The sequence below is a fragment of the Symsagittifera roscoffensis genome, chromosome 2 (assembly GCF_963678635.1).
Source record: "Symsagittifera roscoffensis chromosome 2, txSymRosc1.1, whole genome shotgun sequence".
NCBI lineage: Eukaryota > Metazoa > Xenacoelomorpha > Acoela > Convolutidae > Symsagittifera > Symsagittifera roscoffensis.
In genome coordinates this window covers 17,711,588-17,725,345 of record NC_087063.1, presented here as the reverse complement: position 1 = coordinate 17,725,345, position 13,758 = coordinate 17,711,588, and the positions used below count along the sequence as shown (strand labels likewise).

Below are 13,758 nucleotides of genomic sequence, written 5' to 3'. Positions count from 1 at the left end.
TTTAGTTGAAACAAAAAATCCCAATAAAGTTTCCAGGCCCTTTCTTTAATCTCTTGAAGAAACTTCACAATTTCTCGTGTTGGTGGAAACTGACTTCGACGTGATTCTAACACGCAACCTTCTGATCTGGAATCAGACGCGCTACCGTTGCGACAAATAGTCCTTCAAAGACTCGAGCCATATGGTTATAACTTCGTGTTTTTCCTTCCAGCAACCATTTTTTTGTGCTTTAAAAGTGTCAACTTTTCATTGAAATGAGTTACTTTACTTGAGAAACAAATCCGAGAAAATTTCAGGTCTTTTCCCAAATTTTTTGAAAAAAAACTATATTCTAGTGTAGGTGGAAATTGACCTCGACGTGATTCGAACACACAACCTGGAGTCAGACGCGCTACCGTTGCGCCACGAAGTCCTGCTAAGAGTCGAGCAGTACGGTTAAAATATCGGGTTTTCTTTCCTTCCAGTATTCATTTTTTTGAGTTTCAAATATGTCTATCTTTCCTTGAATTGACGTAGTTTTACTTGAAACAAAAAAATCCCGATCAAGTTTCCAGGCTCTTTCCTTATTTTCTTGAAAAAACTACACAATTTCTAATGTTGGTGGATATTGACTTCGACGTAATTCGACCACGCAATCTTCTGTTCTGGAGTCAGACGCGCTACCGTTGCGCCACGAAGTCCTGCTAAGATCCGAGCCGTACCGTTGCGCGTCAAGCCGTACGGTTAGAGATCGAGTTTTTTTCCTTCCAGTATTGATTTTAATGAGTTTCAAATGTCTATTTTTCCTTGATTTGACGTAGTTTTACTTGAAACAAAAAAATCCCGATCAAGTTTCCAGGCCCTTTCCTTAATCTCTTGAAAAAAATACGCAATTTCTAATGTTGGTGGACATTGACTTCGACGTGATTCGAACTCGCTACCTCTGATCTGGAGTCAGACACTCTACCGTTGCACTACGAAGTCCTGCACAGACATGAGCCGTACGGTTATAAGATCGGATTTGTTCTTTCCGGCATTCATTTTTTGTGTTTCAAGGGTGTCTATCTTTCCTTGAACTGAATTAGTTTTAGTTGAAACAAAAAATCCCGATCAAGTTTCCAGACCCTTTCTTTAATCTCTTGAAAAAACTACAAAGTTTCTAGTGTTGGTGGAAATTGGCTTCGACGTGATTCGAACACGCAACCTTTCTGATCTGGAGTCAGTCACTCTACCGTTGCACTTCGAAGTCCTGCACAGAATCGAGCCGTACGGTTATAAGATCGAAATTGCTCCTTCCGGCATTAATTTTTCGGTGTTTCAAAGGTGTCTATCTTTCCTTGCAGTGACGTAGTTTTACTTGAAACAAAAAATCTCCGATCAAGTTTTCAGACCCTTTCCTTAATCTCCTGAACAAACTACACAATTTCTAGTACTGGTGGATATTGACTTCGACGTGATTCGAACACGCAACCTTCTGATATGGAGTCAGACGCGCTAACGTTGCGCCACGAAGTCCTGCAAAAATCGAGCCGTACGGTTATAAGATCGGTTTTTTTCTTTACAGCATTCATTTTTGTTTTTCAGGAGTGTCTATCTTTCCTTGAAATGACATATTTTAACTTGAAAAACAAATCCCGATTAAGTTTCCAGACCCTTTCTTTAATCTCTTGAAAAAACTACAAAGTTTTTAGTGTTGGTGGAAATTGGCTTCGACGTGATTCGAACATTCAACCTTCTGATCTGGAGTCAGTCACTCTACCGTTGCACTACGAAGTCCTGTACAGAAATGAGCCGTACCTTTGTGCGACGAAGTCCAGCAAAACATCGAGCCGTACGGTTAGAGATCGGTTTTTTTTCCTTCCAGTATTAATTTTTTCGAGTTTCATATGTGTCTATTTTCCCTTGAATTGACCTAGTTTTACTTGAAACAAAAAAATCCCGATCAAGTTTCCAGGCCCTTTCCTTAATCTCTTGAAAAAACTACACATTTTTTAGTGTTGGAGGAAACTGACTTCGTTGTGATTCGAATATGAAACCTTCTGATCTGGCGTCAGACGCTCTACCGTTGCGCCACGAAGTCCTGCAAAAATCGAGCCGTACGGTTATAAGATCGGTTTTTTTCTTTACAGCATTCATTTTTGTTTTTCAGGAGTGTCTATCTTTCCTTGAAATGACATATTTTAACTTGAAAAACAAATCCCGATTAAGTTTCCAGACCCTTTCTTTAATCTCTTGAAAAAACTACAAAGTTTTTAGTGTTGGTGGAAATTGACTTCGACGTGATTCGAACATGCAACCGTCTGATCTGGAATCAGACGCTCTACCGTTGCACTACGAAGTCCTGTACAGAAATGAGCCGTACGGTTATAAGATCGAGTTTGTTCCTTCCGGCTTTCATTTTTTTTTGTGTTTCAAGGGTGTCTAATTTTCCTTGAATTGAAGTAGTTTTAGTTGAAACAAAAAATCCCGATCAAGTTTCCAAGCCCTTTCTTTAATCTCTTGAAAAAACTACACAATTTCTAATTCTGGTGGACAGCGACTTCGACGTGATTCGCACACGCAACCTTCTGATCTTGAGTCAGACGCTCTACCGTTGCACTACAAAGTCCTCACAGAAACGAGCCGTACGGTTATAAGATCGGGTTTGTTCCTTCCGGCTTTCATTTTTTTGTGTTTCAAGAATGTCTATCTTTCCTTGAATTGAAGTAGTTTTAATTGAAACCAAAAATCCCAATCAAGTTTCCAGACCCTTTCTTTAATCTCTTGAAAAAACTACAAAACTTCTAGTGTTGGTAGTAATTGACTTCGACGTGATTCGAACACGCTACCTTCGATCTGGAGTCAGATGCTCTACCCTTGCACTACAACGTCCTTAGAGAAACGAGCCGTACGGTTATAAGATCGGGTTTGTTCCTTCCGGCTTTCATTTTTTTTTGTGTTTCAAGGGTGTCTATCTTTCCTTGATTTGAAGTAGTTTTAATTGAAACAAACATCCCGATCAAGTTTTCAGACCCTTTAATCTCTTGAAAAACTACACATTTTTAGTGTTGGAGGAAATTGACTTAGACGTGATTCCAACATGCAACCGTCTGATCTAGAGTCAGACACTCTACCGTTGCACTACGAAGTCCTGAACTGAAACGAGCCGTATGGTTATAAGATCGGGTTTGTTCCTTCCGAATTTCATTTTTTTTTGTGTTTCAAGTGTGTCTATCTTTCATTGAATTGAAGAGTTTTAGTTGAAACAAAAAATCCCGATAAAGTTTCCAGGCCCTTTCTTTAATCTCTTGAAGAAACTTCACAATTTCTCGTGTTGGTGGAAACTGACTTCGACGTGATTCTAACACGCAACCTTCTGATCTGGAATCAGACGCGCTACCGTTGCGACAAAAAGTCCTTCAAAGACTCGAGCCATATGGTTATAAATTCGTGTTTTTCCTTCCAGCAACCATTTTTTTGTGCTTTAAAAGTGTCAACTTTTCATTGAAATGAGGTACTTTTACTTGAGAAACAAATCCGAGAAAATTTCAGGTCTTTTCCCAAAATTTTTGGAAAAAAAACTAAATTCTAGTGTAGGTGGAAATTGACCTCGACGTGATTCGAACACACAACCTGGAGTCAGACGCGCTACCGTTGCGCCACGAAGTCCTGCTAAGAGTCGAGCAGTACGGTTAAAATATCGGGTTTTCTTTCCTTCCAGTATTCATTTTTTTGAGTTTCTAATATGTCTATCTTTCCTTGAATTGACGTAGTTTTACTTGAAACAAAAAAATCCCGATCAAGTTTCCAGGCTCTTTCCTTATTTTCTTGAAAAAACTACACAATTTCTAATGTGGGCGGATATTTACTTCGACGTGATTCGACCACGCAATCTTCTGATCTGGAGTCAGATGCGCTACCGTTGCGCCACGAAGTCCTGCTAAGTTCCGAGCCGTACCGTTGCGCGTCAAGCCGTACGGTTAGAGATCGAGTTTTTTTCCTTCCAGTATTGATTTTAATGAGTTTCAAATGTCTATTTTTCCTTGATTTGACGTAGTTTTACTTGAAACAAAAAAATCCCGATCAAGTTTCTAGGCCCTTTCCTTAATCTCTTGAAAAAAATACGCAATTTCTAATGTTGGTGGACATTGACTTCGACGTGATTCGAACTCGCTACCTCTGATCTGGATTCAGACACTCTACCGTTGCACTACGAAGTCCTGCACAGACATGAGCCATACGGTTATAAGATCGGATTTGTTCTTTCCGGCATTCATTTTTTGTGTTTCAAGGGTGTCTATCTTTCCTTGAACTGAATTAGTTTTAGTTGAAACAAAAAATCCCGATCAAGTTTCCAGACCCTTCTTTTAATCTCTTGAAAAAACTACAAAGTTTCTAGTGTTGGTGGAAATTGGCTTCGACGTGATTCGAACACGCAACCTTCTGATCTGGAGTCAGTCACTCTACCGTTGCACTTTGAAGTCCTGCACAGAATCGAGCCGTAGGGTTATAAGATCGAAATTGCTCCTTCCGGCATTAATTTTTCGGTGTTTCAAAGGTGTCTATCTTTCCTTGCAGTGACGTAGTTTTACTTGAAACAAAAAATCTCCGATCAAGTTTTCAGACCCTTTCCTTAATCTCCTGAACAAACTACACAATTTCTAGTACTGGTGGATATTGACTTCGACGTGATTCGAACACGCAACCTTCTGATATGGAGTCAGACGCGCTAACGTTGCGCCACGAAGTCCTGCTAAGATTCGAGCAGTACGGTTAAAATATCGGGTTTTCTTTCCTTCCAGTATTCATTTTTTTGAGTTTCAAATATGTCTATCTTTCCTTGATTTGACGTAGTTTTACTTGAAACAAAAAAATCCCGATTAAATTTCCAGGCCTTTTCCTTAATCTCTTGAAAAAAATACGCAAAAATAATGTTGGTGGACATTGCCTTCGACGTGATTCGAACACGCTACCTCTGATCTGGAGTCAGACACTCTACCGTTGCACTACGAAGTCCTGCACAGACATGAGCCGTACGGTTATAAGATCGGATTTGTTCTTTCCGGCATTCATTTTTTGTGTTTCAAGGGTCTCTATCTTTCCTTGAATTGAAGTAGTTTTAATTGAAGCAAAAATCCCGATCAAGTTTTCAGGCCCTTTAATCTCTTGAAAAACTACACAATTTCTGAGGCTGGCGAACACTGAACTCGACGTGATTTGAACAAGCAACCTTCAAAGACTCGAGCCATACGGTTATTTCTCTGGGTTTTCTTCCTTCCAGCAACCATTTTTTGTGTTTGAAAAGTGTTAATTTTTTCCTTGAAATGAGGTATTTTACATGAAAAACATATCCCGAGAAAGTTTCCAGGCCTTTTCTGAAACTTTTTAAAAACTACAAATTTCTAGTGTAGGTGGAAATTGACCTCGACGTGATTGGAACACGCAACCTTTTGATCTTGAGTCAGACGCTCTACCGTTGCACTACAAAGTCCTTTCAGAACCGAACCGTACGGTTATAAGATCGGGTTTGTTCCTTTCGGCTTTCATTTTTTTGTGTTTAAAGGGTGTCTATCTTTCCTTGAATTGAAGTAGTTTTAATTGAAGCAAAAATCCCGATCAAGTTTTCACCCCCTTTAATCTCTTGAAAAACTACACATTTTTTAGTCTTGGAGGAAATTGACTTCGACGTGATTCGAACATGCAACCGTCTGATCTGGAATCAGACACACTACCGTTGCACTACGAAGTACTGTACATAAACGTGCCGTACGGTTATAAGATCGGGTTTGTTCCTTCCGGCTTTCATTTTTTTTGTGTTTCAAGGGTGTCTATCTTTCATTGAATTGAAGTAGTTTTAGTTGAAACAAAAAATCCCGATATAGTTTCCAGGCCCTTTCTTTAATCTCGTGAAGAAACTTCACAATTTCTCGTTTTGGTGGAAACTGACTTCGACGTGATTCTAACACGCAACCTTCTGATCTGGAGTCAGACGCGCTACCGTTGCGCCACAAAGTCCTGCTAAGATTCGAGCCGTACGGTTAAAAGATCAGTTTTTTTCCTCTCAACATTCATTTTTTTGAGTTTCAATTTTGTCTATCTTTCCTTGAATTGACTTAGTTTCACTTGAAACAAAAAAATCCCGATCAAGTTTCCAGGCCCTTTCCTTAATCTCTTGAAAAAAATACGCAATTTCTAATGTTGGTGGACATTGACTTCGACGTGATTCGAACACGCTACCTCTGATCTGGAGTCAGACACTCTACCGTTGCACTACGAAGTCCTGCACAGACATGAGCCGTACGGTTATAAGATCGGATTTGTTCTTTCCGGCATTCATTTTTTGTGTTTCAAGGGTCTCTATCTTTCCTTGAATTGAAGTAGTTTTAATTGAAGCAAAAATCCCGATCAAGTTTTCAGGCCCTTTAATCTCTTGAAAAACTACACAATTTCTGAGGCTGGCGAACACTGAACTCGACGTGATTTGAACAAGCAACCTTCAAAGACTCGAGCCATACGGTTATTTCTCTGGGTTTTCTTCCTTCCAGCAACCATTTTTTGTGTTTGAAAAGTGTTAATTTTTTCCTTGAAATGAGGTATTTTACTTGAAAAACATATCCCGAGAAAGTTTCCAGGCCTTTTCTGAAACTTTTTAAAAACTACAAATTTCTAGTGTAGGTGGAAATTGACCTCGACGTGATTGGAACACGCAACCTTTTGATCTTGAGTCAGACGCTCTACCGTTGCACTACAAAGTCCTTTCAGAACCGAACCGTACGGTTATAAGATCGGGTTTGTTCCTTCCGGCTTTCATTTTTTTGTGTTTAAAGGGTGTCTATCTTTCCTTGAATTGAAGTAGTTTTAATTGAAGCAAAAATCCCGATCAAGTTTTCAGGCCCTTTAATCTCTTGAAAAACTACACATTTTTTAGTCTTGGAGGAAATTGACTTCGACGTGATTCGAACATGCAACCGTCTGATCTGGAATCAGACACACTACCGTTGCACTACGAAGTACTGTACAGAAACGTGCCGTACGGTTATAAGATCGGGTTTGTTCCTTCCGGCTTTCATTTTTTTTGTGTTTCAAGGGTGTCTATCTTTCATTGAATTGAAGTAGTTTTAGTTGAAACAAAAAATCCCGATATAGTTTCCAGGCCCTTTCTTTAATCTCGTGAAGAAACTTCACAATTTCTCGTTTTGGTGGAAACTGACTTCGACGTGATTCTAACACGCAACCTTCTGATCTGGAGTCAGACGCGCTACTGTTGCGCCACAAAGTCCTGCTAAGATTCGAGCCGTACGGTTAAAAGATCAGTTTTTTTCCTCTCAATATTCATTTTTTTGAGTTTCAATTTTGTCTATCTTTCCTTGAATTGACTTAGTTTCACTTGAAACAAAAAAATCCCGATCAAGTTTCCAGGCCCTTTCCTTAATCTCTTGAAAAAAATACGCAATTTCTAATGTTGCTGGACATTGACTTCGACGTAATTCGAACACGCTACCTCTGATCTGGAGTCAGACACTCTACCGTTGCACTACGAAGTCCTGCACAGACACGAGCCGTACGGTTATAAGATCGGATTTGTTCTTTCCGGCATTCATTTTTTGTGTTTCAAGGGTGTCTATCTTTCCTTTAATTGAATTAGTTTTAGTTGAAACAAAAAATCCCGATCAAGTTTCGAAGTCCTTTCCTTAATCTCTTGAAGAAAACTTCACGATTTCTAGTGTTAGTCGAAAATCACTTCGACGTGATAGGAACACGCAACCTTCTGATCTAGAGTCAGACTCGCTACCGTTGCGCCACGAAGTCCTGCAAAGAGTCGAGCCGTAAGGTTATAAGATCGGGTTTGTTTCTTCCAGCAATCTATTTTTTGTGATTCAAATGTGTCTATCTTCCTTGAATTGACGCACTTTTACTTGAAAAAAAAATCCCGATCAAGTTTCCAGACCCTTTCTTTAATATCCTGGAAAAATTATACAAGTTCTAAGGCTGGCGAATATTGCCCTCGACGTGATTTGAACACGCAACTTTCGGATCATGGGTCAGATGCGCCACCTTTGCGACAAGAAGTCCTTCAAAGACTCGAGCCACACGGTTATACCTTTGTGTTTTTTCCTTCCAGCAACCATTTTTTTGTGTTTTAAAAGTGATAATTTTTCCTTGAAATGAGAAACTTTTACTTGAGAAACAAATCCCAAGAGAGTTTCCAGGCCTTTTCTGAAACTTTTGAAAAAACTACTAATTTCTAATGTAGGAGGACATTGACCTCGACGTGATTTGAACACGCAACATTCTGATTTGGAGTCAGACGCGCTAATATTGCGCCGCGAACTCCTGAAAAGAATCGAGCCGTACGGTTAAAAGATCAGTTTTTTTCCTCTCAATATTCATTTTTTTGAGTTTCAATTTTGTCTATCTTTCCATGAATTGACTTAGTTTCACTTGAAACAAAAAAATCCCGATCAAGTTTCCAGGCCCTTTCCTTAATTTTTTGAAAAACTACACAATTTCTGAGGCTGGCGAACACTGAACTCGACGTGATTCGAACAAGCAACCTTCAAAGACTCGAGCCATACGGTTATTTCTTTCGGTTTTCTTCCTTCCAGCAACCATTCTTTGTGTTTGATAAGTGTTAATTTTTTCCTTGAAATGCGGTATTTTACATGAAAAACATATCCCGAGAAAGTTTCCAGGCCTTTTCTGAAACTTTTTAAAAACTACAAATGTCTAGTGTAGGTGGAAATTGACCTCGACGTGATTGGAACACGCAACCTTTTGATCTTGAGTCAGACGCTCTACCGTTGCACTACAAAGTCCTTTCAGAACCGAACCGTGCGGTTATAAGATCGGGTTTGTTGCTTCCGGCTTTCATTTTTTTTGTGTTTAAAGGGTGTCTATCTTTCCTTGAATTGAAGTAATTTTAATTGAAGCAAAAATCCCGATCAAGTTTTCAGGCCCTTTAATCTCTTGAAAAACTACACATTTTTTAGTCTTGGAGGAAATTGACTTCGACGTGATTCGAACATGCAACCGTCTGATCTGGAATCAGACACACTACCGTTGCACTACGAAGTACTGTACAGAAACGTGCCGTACGGTTATAATATCGGGTTTGTTCCTTCCGGCTTTCATTTTTTTTGTGTTTCAAGGGTGTCTATCTTTCATTGAATTGAAGTAGTTTTAGTTGAAACAAAAAATCCCGATATAGTTTCCAGGCCCTTTCTTTAATCTCTTGAAGAAACTTCACAATTTCTCGTTTTGGTGGAAACTGACTTCGACGTGATTCTAACACGCAACCTTCTGATCTGGAGTCAGACGCGCTACCGTTGCGAGAAAAAGTCCTTCAAAAACTCGAGCCATATGGCTAAACTATTGTGTTTTTTTCCTTCCAGCAAACATTTTTTTGTGTTTTAAAAATGTCTATCTTTCGTTGAAATGACGTACTTTTACTTGAAAAATTAATCGCGATCAAGTTTTCAGGCTCTTTCCTTTATCTCTTGAAAAACTGCACACATTCCAGTATTGGTAGAAATTGTCTTCGTTGTGATTCTAACACCCAAGCTTCTGATCTGGAGTCAGACAGGCTAGCGTTGCGCCACGCAATCCTGCGTGGAATCGAGCCGTACGGTTATAGGATCGGGTTTTTTCTTCCAGCATTCTTTTTTTTGTGTTTCAAATTTGTCTGCTTTTCCCTGCATTGACGTAGTTTACTTGAAACGAAAAGTCCCGATCAAATTTCCAGGCCATTTCCTTAATCTCTTGAAAAAACTACACAATTTCTAGTTATGGTGGAAATTGACTTCGACGTGATTCTAATACGCAAGCTTCTGACCTGGAGTCAGACGCGCTACCGTTGCGCCACGAAGTCCTGCAAAAATCGAGCCGTACGGTTATAAGATCGGTTTTTTTCTTTACAGCATTCATTTTTGTTTTTCAGGAGTGTCTATCTTTCCTTGAAATGACATATTTTTCTTGAAAAACAAATCCCGATTAAGTTTCCAGGTCCTTTCCTTATTCTTTTGAAAAAACTACACAATTTCTAAGTCTTGGTGGAAGTTACATCGTATGATTCGAACACGCAAACTTCTAATCTGGAGCCAGACGCGCTACCGTTGCGCCACGAAGTCCTGCAAAAATCGAGCCGTACGATTATAAGATCGGGTTTTTTCCTTCCAGCATTCATTTTTGTGTGTTTTAAATGTGTCTATATTTCCTTCAATTGACAAATTTTCACTTGAAAAAAAATCCTGATCAAAATTTTGCTCGTTTCCTTAATCTGCTAAAAACGTTATCATCTTTCAGTGTTGATAGATTTGGCTTACGACGCCATTTGAACACACAGTCTTCTGATCTAATTTCAGACGCCATACCGTTTCGGCACAAATTCCTTCAAACCAATGAGTCGCTCGGATAAAATATTGTGTTTATTTTTCATTCGGCAATCAGCTTTGTTTTTCAAATTTGTCTTTCATTCGTTGAATTGATGTACTTTTAATGGAAAAAATCCTGATCAAATTTCTAAGCCCTTTCCTTAATCCCATGAAAAAATTAAACAAATTCTACAGTTGGCGGATTTTGACGTCAGCGTGATTTTAACACGCAATTTTCTAATCTGGAGTCAAAAGCGCTACCGTTCGTCAGAGACGTGAGGCATACGGTTATACCAGCATTCATTTTTTTTGTTTTAGGAGTTACTTACTTTCCATGATCTGAAGTACTTTTACTAAAAAAAAACAGCCCGATCAATTTTCCAGGCCCTTTCCTTAATCTCTTGGAAAAATTATACATTTTCTAGTGTTGCTGAAAATTGATTTCATCGTGATTCGAACACGCAACCTTCTGATCTGGAGTCAGACGCGCTACCGTTGCGCAACGAAGTCCTGAAAAACCTGGAGCCGTACGGTTTAAAGATTTGCTTTTTTTCTTCCAGCATTCAATTTTTTTGTGTTCTAAATGTGTCTATTTTTCCTTGAAATGACTTAGTTTTACTTGAAACAAAAATTCCTGATCAAGATACTTGCTCGTTTTCTTAATCTGCCAAAAAAATAATCAATTTTCAGAGTGGGTAGGCTTTACTCTCGTCGCCATTGGAACACGCAATCTTCTGATCTTGAGTCAGACGCCATACCGTTTCACCACGAATTCTTTCCAATCAATGAGTCATTCGGAGAAAATATCGTGTTTTTTTTCTTTCGGCAATCAGTTTTTGTTTTCAATTTTGTCTTCCATTCCTCCATTTGACCTAGTTTTTCTTGAAAATACCCTCATCAAGTTTTTAAGCTTTTTCCTTAACCTCCTGGAGAAAAATACAATTTCTAAGGTTGACGGAAATTGCCCTCGACGTGATTCTAACACACAACCTTCTGATTTGGAGTCAGACGCGCTACCGTTGCGACAAGAAGTCCTTCAAAGTTTCGAGCCATGTGAATATACCATTGTGTTTTTTCTTTCCAGCATTCCTTTTTTTTGTTTTAAAAAGGTTAACTTTTCTTTGAATTGAGGTACTTTTACTTGAAACGCAATTACCGATAAAGCTTCCAGGCCTTTTCCTGAAAATTTCGCCACGAATTCTTTCCAATCAATGAGTCATTCGGAGAAAATATCGTGTTTTTTTTCTGTCGGCTTTCAGTTTTTTTTAAATGTGTCTTTCATTCCTTGAATTGACGTAGTTTTATTTGGAACTCAAACGCGCAACCTTTTGAAAAGACTGAAGCCGTTGGTTGATAATACATTAGTCGGAATTCAAACGCGCAACCTTTTGATCTAGAGTCAGACTCGATAACCATTTCGCCACAAATTCCTTCTAACCCATGAGCCGTTTGCATAAATGAGAGTGTTTTTTTTGTCGGCTTTCAGTTTTTGATTTTAAATGTGTCTTTCATTCCTTGAATTGACGTAGTTTTATTTGGAACAAAAATTCCTGGTCAAGTTTCAAGCTCTTTTCCTTGGTATCCAGAAAAAAAATTCAATATCTAGCGTTGCTGGTTATTGACCTCGATATGATTCAAACAAGCAACCTTCTGCTGTGGATTCAAACGCGCTACAGTTGCGCCACGAAGTGCCTCAAATTCTCGAGCCTTACGGTTATAATTTCGTACTTTTTCCTTCCAGCATTTATTTTTTTTTTTGTGTTTTAAATGTGTATTTCTTTCCTTGAGTTGTCCAACGTTTACTTGTAAGAAATCCTGATCAAGTTTCTAGGCCTTTTCCTTAAACTCCTGATTAAATTATACAATTTCTAAGGTTGGCGGATATTGACCTCGACGGGATTCTAACATGCAACCTTCTTGTCTGGAGTGAGACGCGCTAACGTTGCGACAAAAATTCTTTCAAAGACTCGAGCCAAACGGTTAAACTATCGTGTTTTTTTCCTTCCAGCGTTGTTTTTTTGTCTGTTTTAATGTCTATTTTTCCTTGAAATGACTTAATTTTATTTGAAAAAAATAATGATCAAATTTCCAAGCACTTAATTAATCACTTGCAAGTTTGTTACAATTTCTAGTGTTGGTGAAATATGACCTCGACGTGATTCAAACACTGAACCTTCTGATCTATAGTCAGACTCGATAACCGTTTCGCAACAAATTCCTTCTAACCCATGAGCCGTTTGCATAAATGATAGTCTTTTTTTTCTGTCGGCTTTCAGTTTTTGTTTTTAAATGTGTCTTTCATTCCTTGAATTGACGTAGTTTTATTTGGAACTCAAACGCGCAACCTTTTGAAAAGACTGAAGCCGTTGGTTGATAATGCATTAGTCGGAAATCAAACGCGCAACCTTTTGATCTAGAGTCAGACTCGATAACCATTTCGCCACAAATTCCTTCTAACGCATGAGCCGTTTGCATAAATGAGAGTGTTTTTTTTTTGTCGGCTTTCAGTTTTTGATTTTAAATGTGTCTTTCATTCCTTGAATTGACGTAGTTTTATTTGGAACAAAAAATCCTGGTCAAGTTTCAAGCTCCTTTCCTTAGTATCCAGAAAAAAATATTCAATGTCTAGCGTTGCTGGTTAGTGACCTCGACATGATTCAAACAAGCAGCTTTCTGCTGTGGATTCAAACGCACAACAGTTGCGCCACGAAGTGCTTCAAATTCTCGAGCCTTACGGTTATAACGTCGTACTTTTTCCTTCCAGCATTAATTTTTTTGTTTTTTAAATGTGTTTTTCTTTCCTTGAGTTGACCAACGTTTACTTATAAGAAATCGTGATCAAGTTTCTAGGCCCTTTCCTTAATCTTCTGAATAAATTATACAATTTCAGAGGTTGGCAGAGATTGACCTCGATGTGATTATAACTCGCAATCTTCTGATCTGGAGTCAGACGCGCTACCATTGCGACAAAAAGTCTTTCTTCAAAGACACAATCCAAACGGTTATACCATCCTGTTTCTTTCCTTCCAGCATTTGTTTTATTTGTGTTTTAAAAGTGTCTATTTTTCATTGACATGACGTTCTTTTACTTGAAAAGAATCTTGATCAAGTTTCCAAGCCCTTTCCTTAATCTCTTGAGTAGTTACCACTCCAAGTGTAGGTGGAAAATGATCTCGACGTGCTATGAACACGCAACCTTCTGATATTGAGTCAGACTCGCTACCGTTGCGCCACAAATTCCTGCTAAGAATTGAGCCCTACGAATATAAGATCGTGTTTTTCAAATGAGTCTATTTTTCTTTGATTTGACATTATTTCACTCGAGAAAAAATTCCCGGACAAGTTTCCAGCCCCTTCCCTTAATCTCCTGAAAAAAAATTAGGCGACTCTCAGTGTTCGTGAATATTGACCTCAATGTTCAACGTGATTC

General features: G+C 38.7%; 1 protein-coding gene and 4 non-coding genes across 5 annotated transcripts in view; all 5 read right to left on the bottom strand.

Annotated features, from left to right (window-relative positions):
• The window catches only part of LOC134839060 (dynein regulatory complex subunit 5-like), an 86,942-nt gene that overhangs the window by 65,653 nt on the left and 7,531 nt on the right, over window positions 1–13,758 (bottom strand). The window lies entirely within an intron of this gene.
• Trnaw-cca (transfer RNA tryptophan (anticodon CCA)) lies at window positions 1,423–1,494 on the bottom strand. Its single transcript has one exon. It is a non-coding gene; the product is annotated as a tRNA-Trp (tRNA).
• Window positions 4,637–4,708, bottom strand: Trnaw-cca (transfer RNA tryptophan (anticodon CCA)). Its single transcript has one exon. It is a non-coding gene; the product is annotated as a tRNA-Trp (tRNA).
• Trnaw-cca (transfer RNA tryptophan (anticodon CCA)) lies at window positions 5,902–5,973 on the bottom strand. Its single transcript has one exon. It is a non-coding gene; the product is annotated as a tRNA-Trp (tRNA).
• On the bottom strand, window positions 7,166–7,237 carry Trnaw-cca (transfer RNA tryptophan (anticodon CCA)). Its single transcript has one exon. It is a non-coding gene; the product is annotated as a tRNA-Trp (tRNA).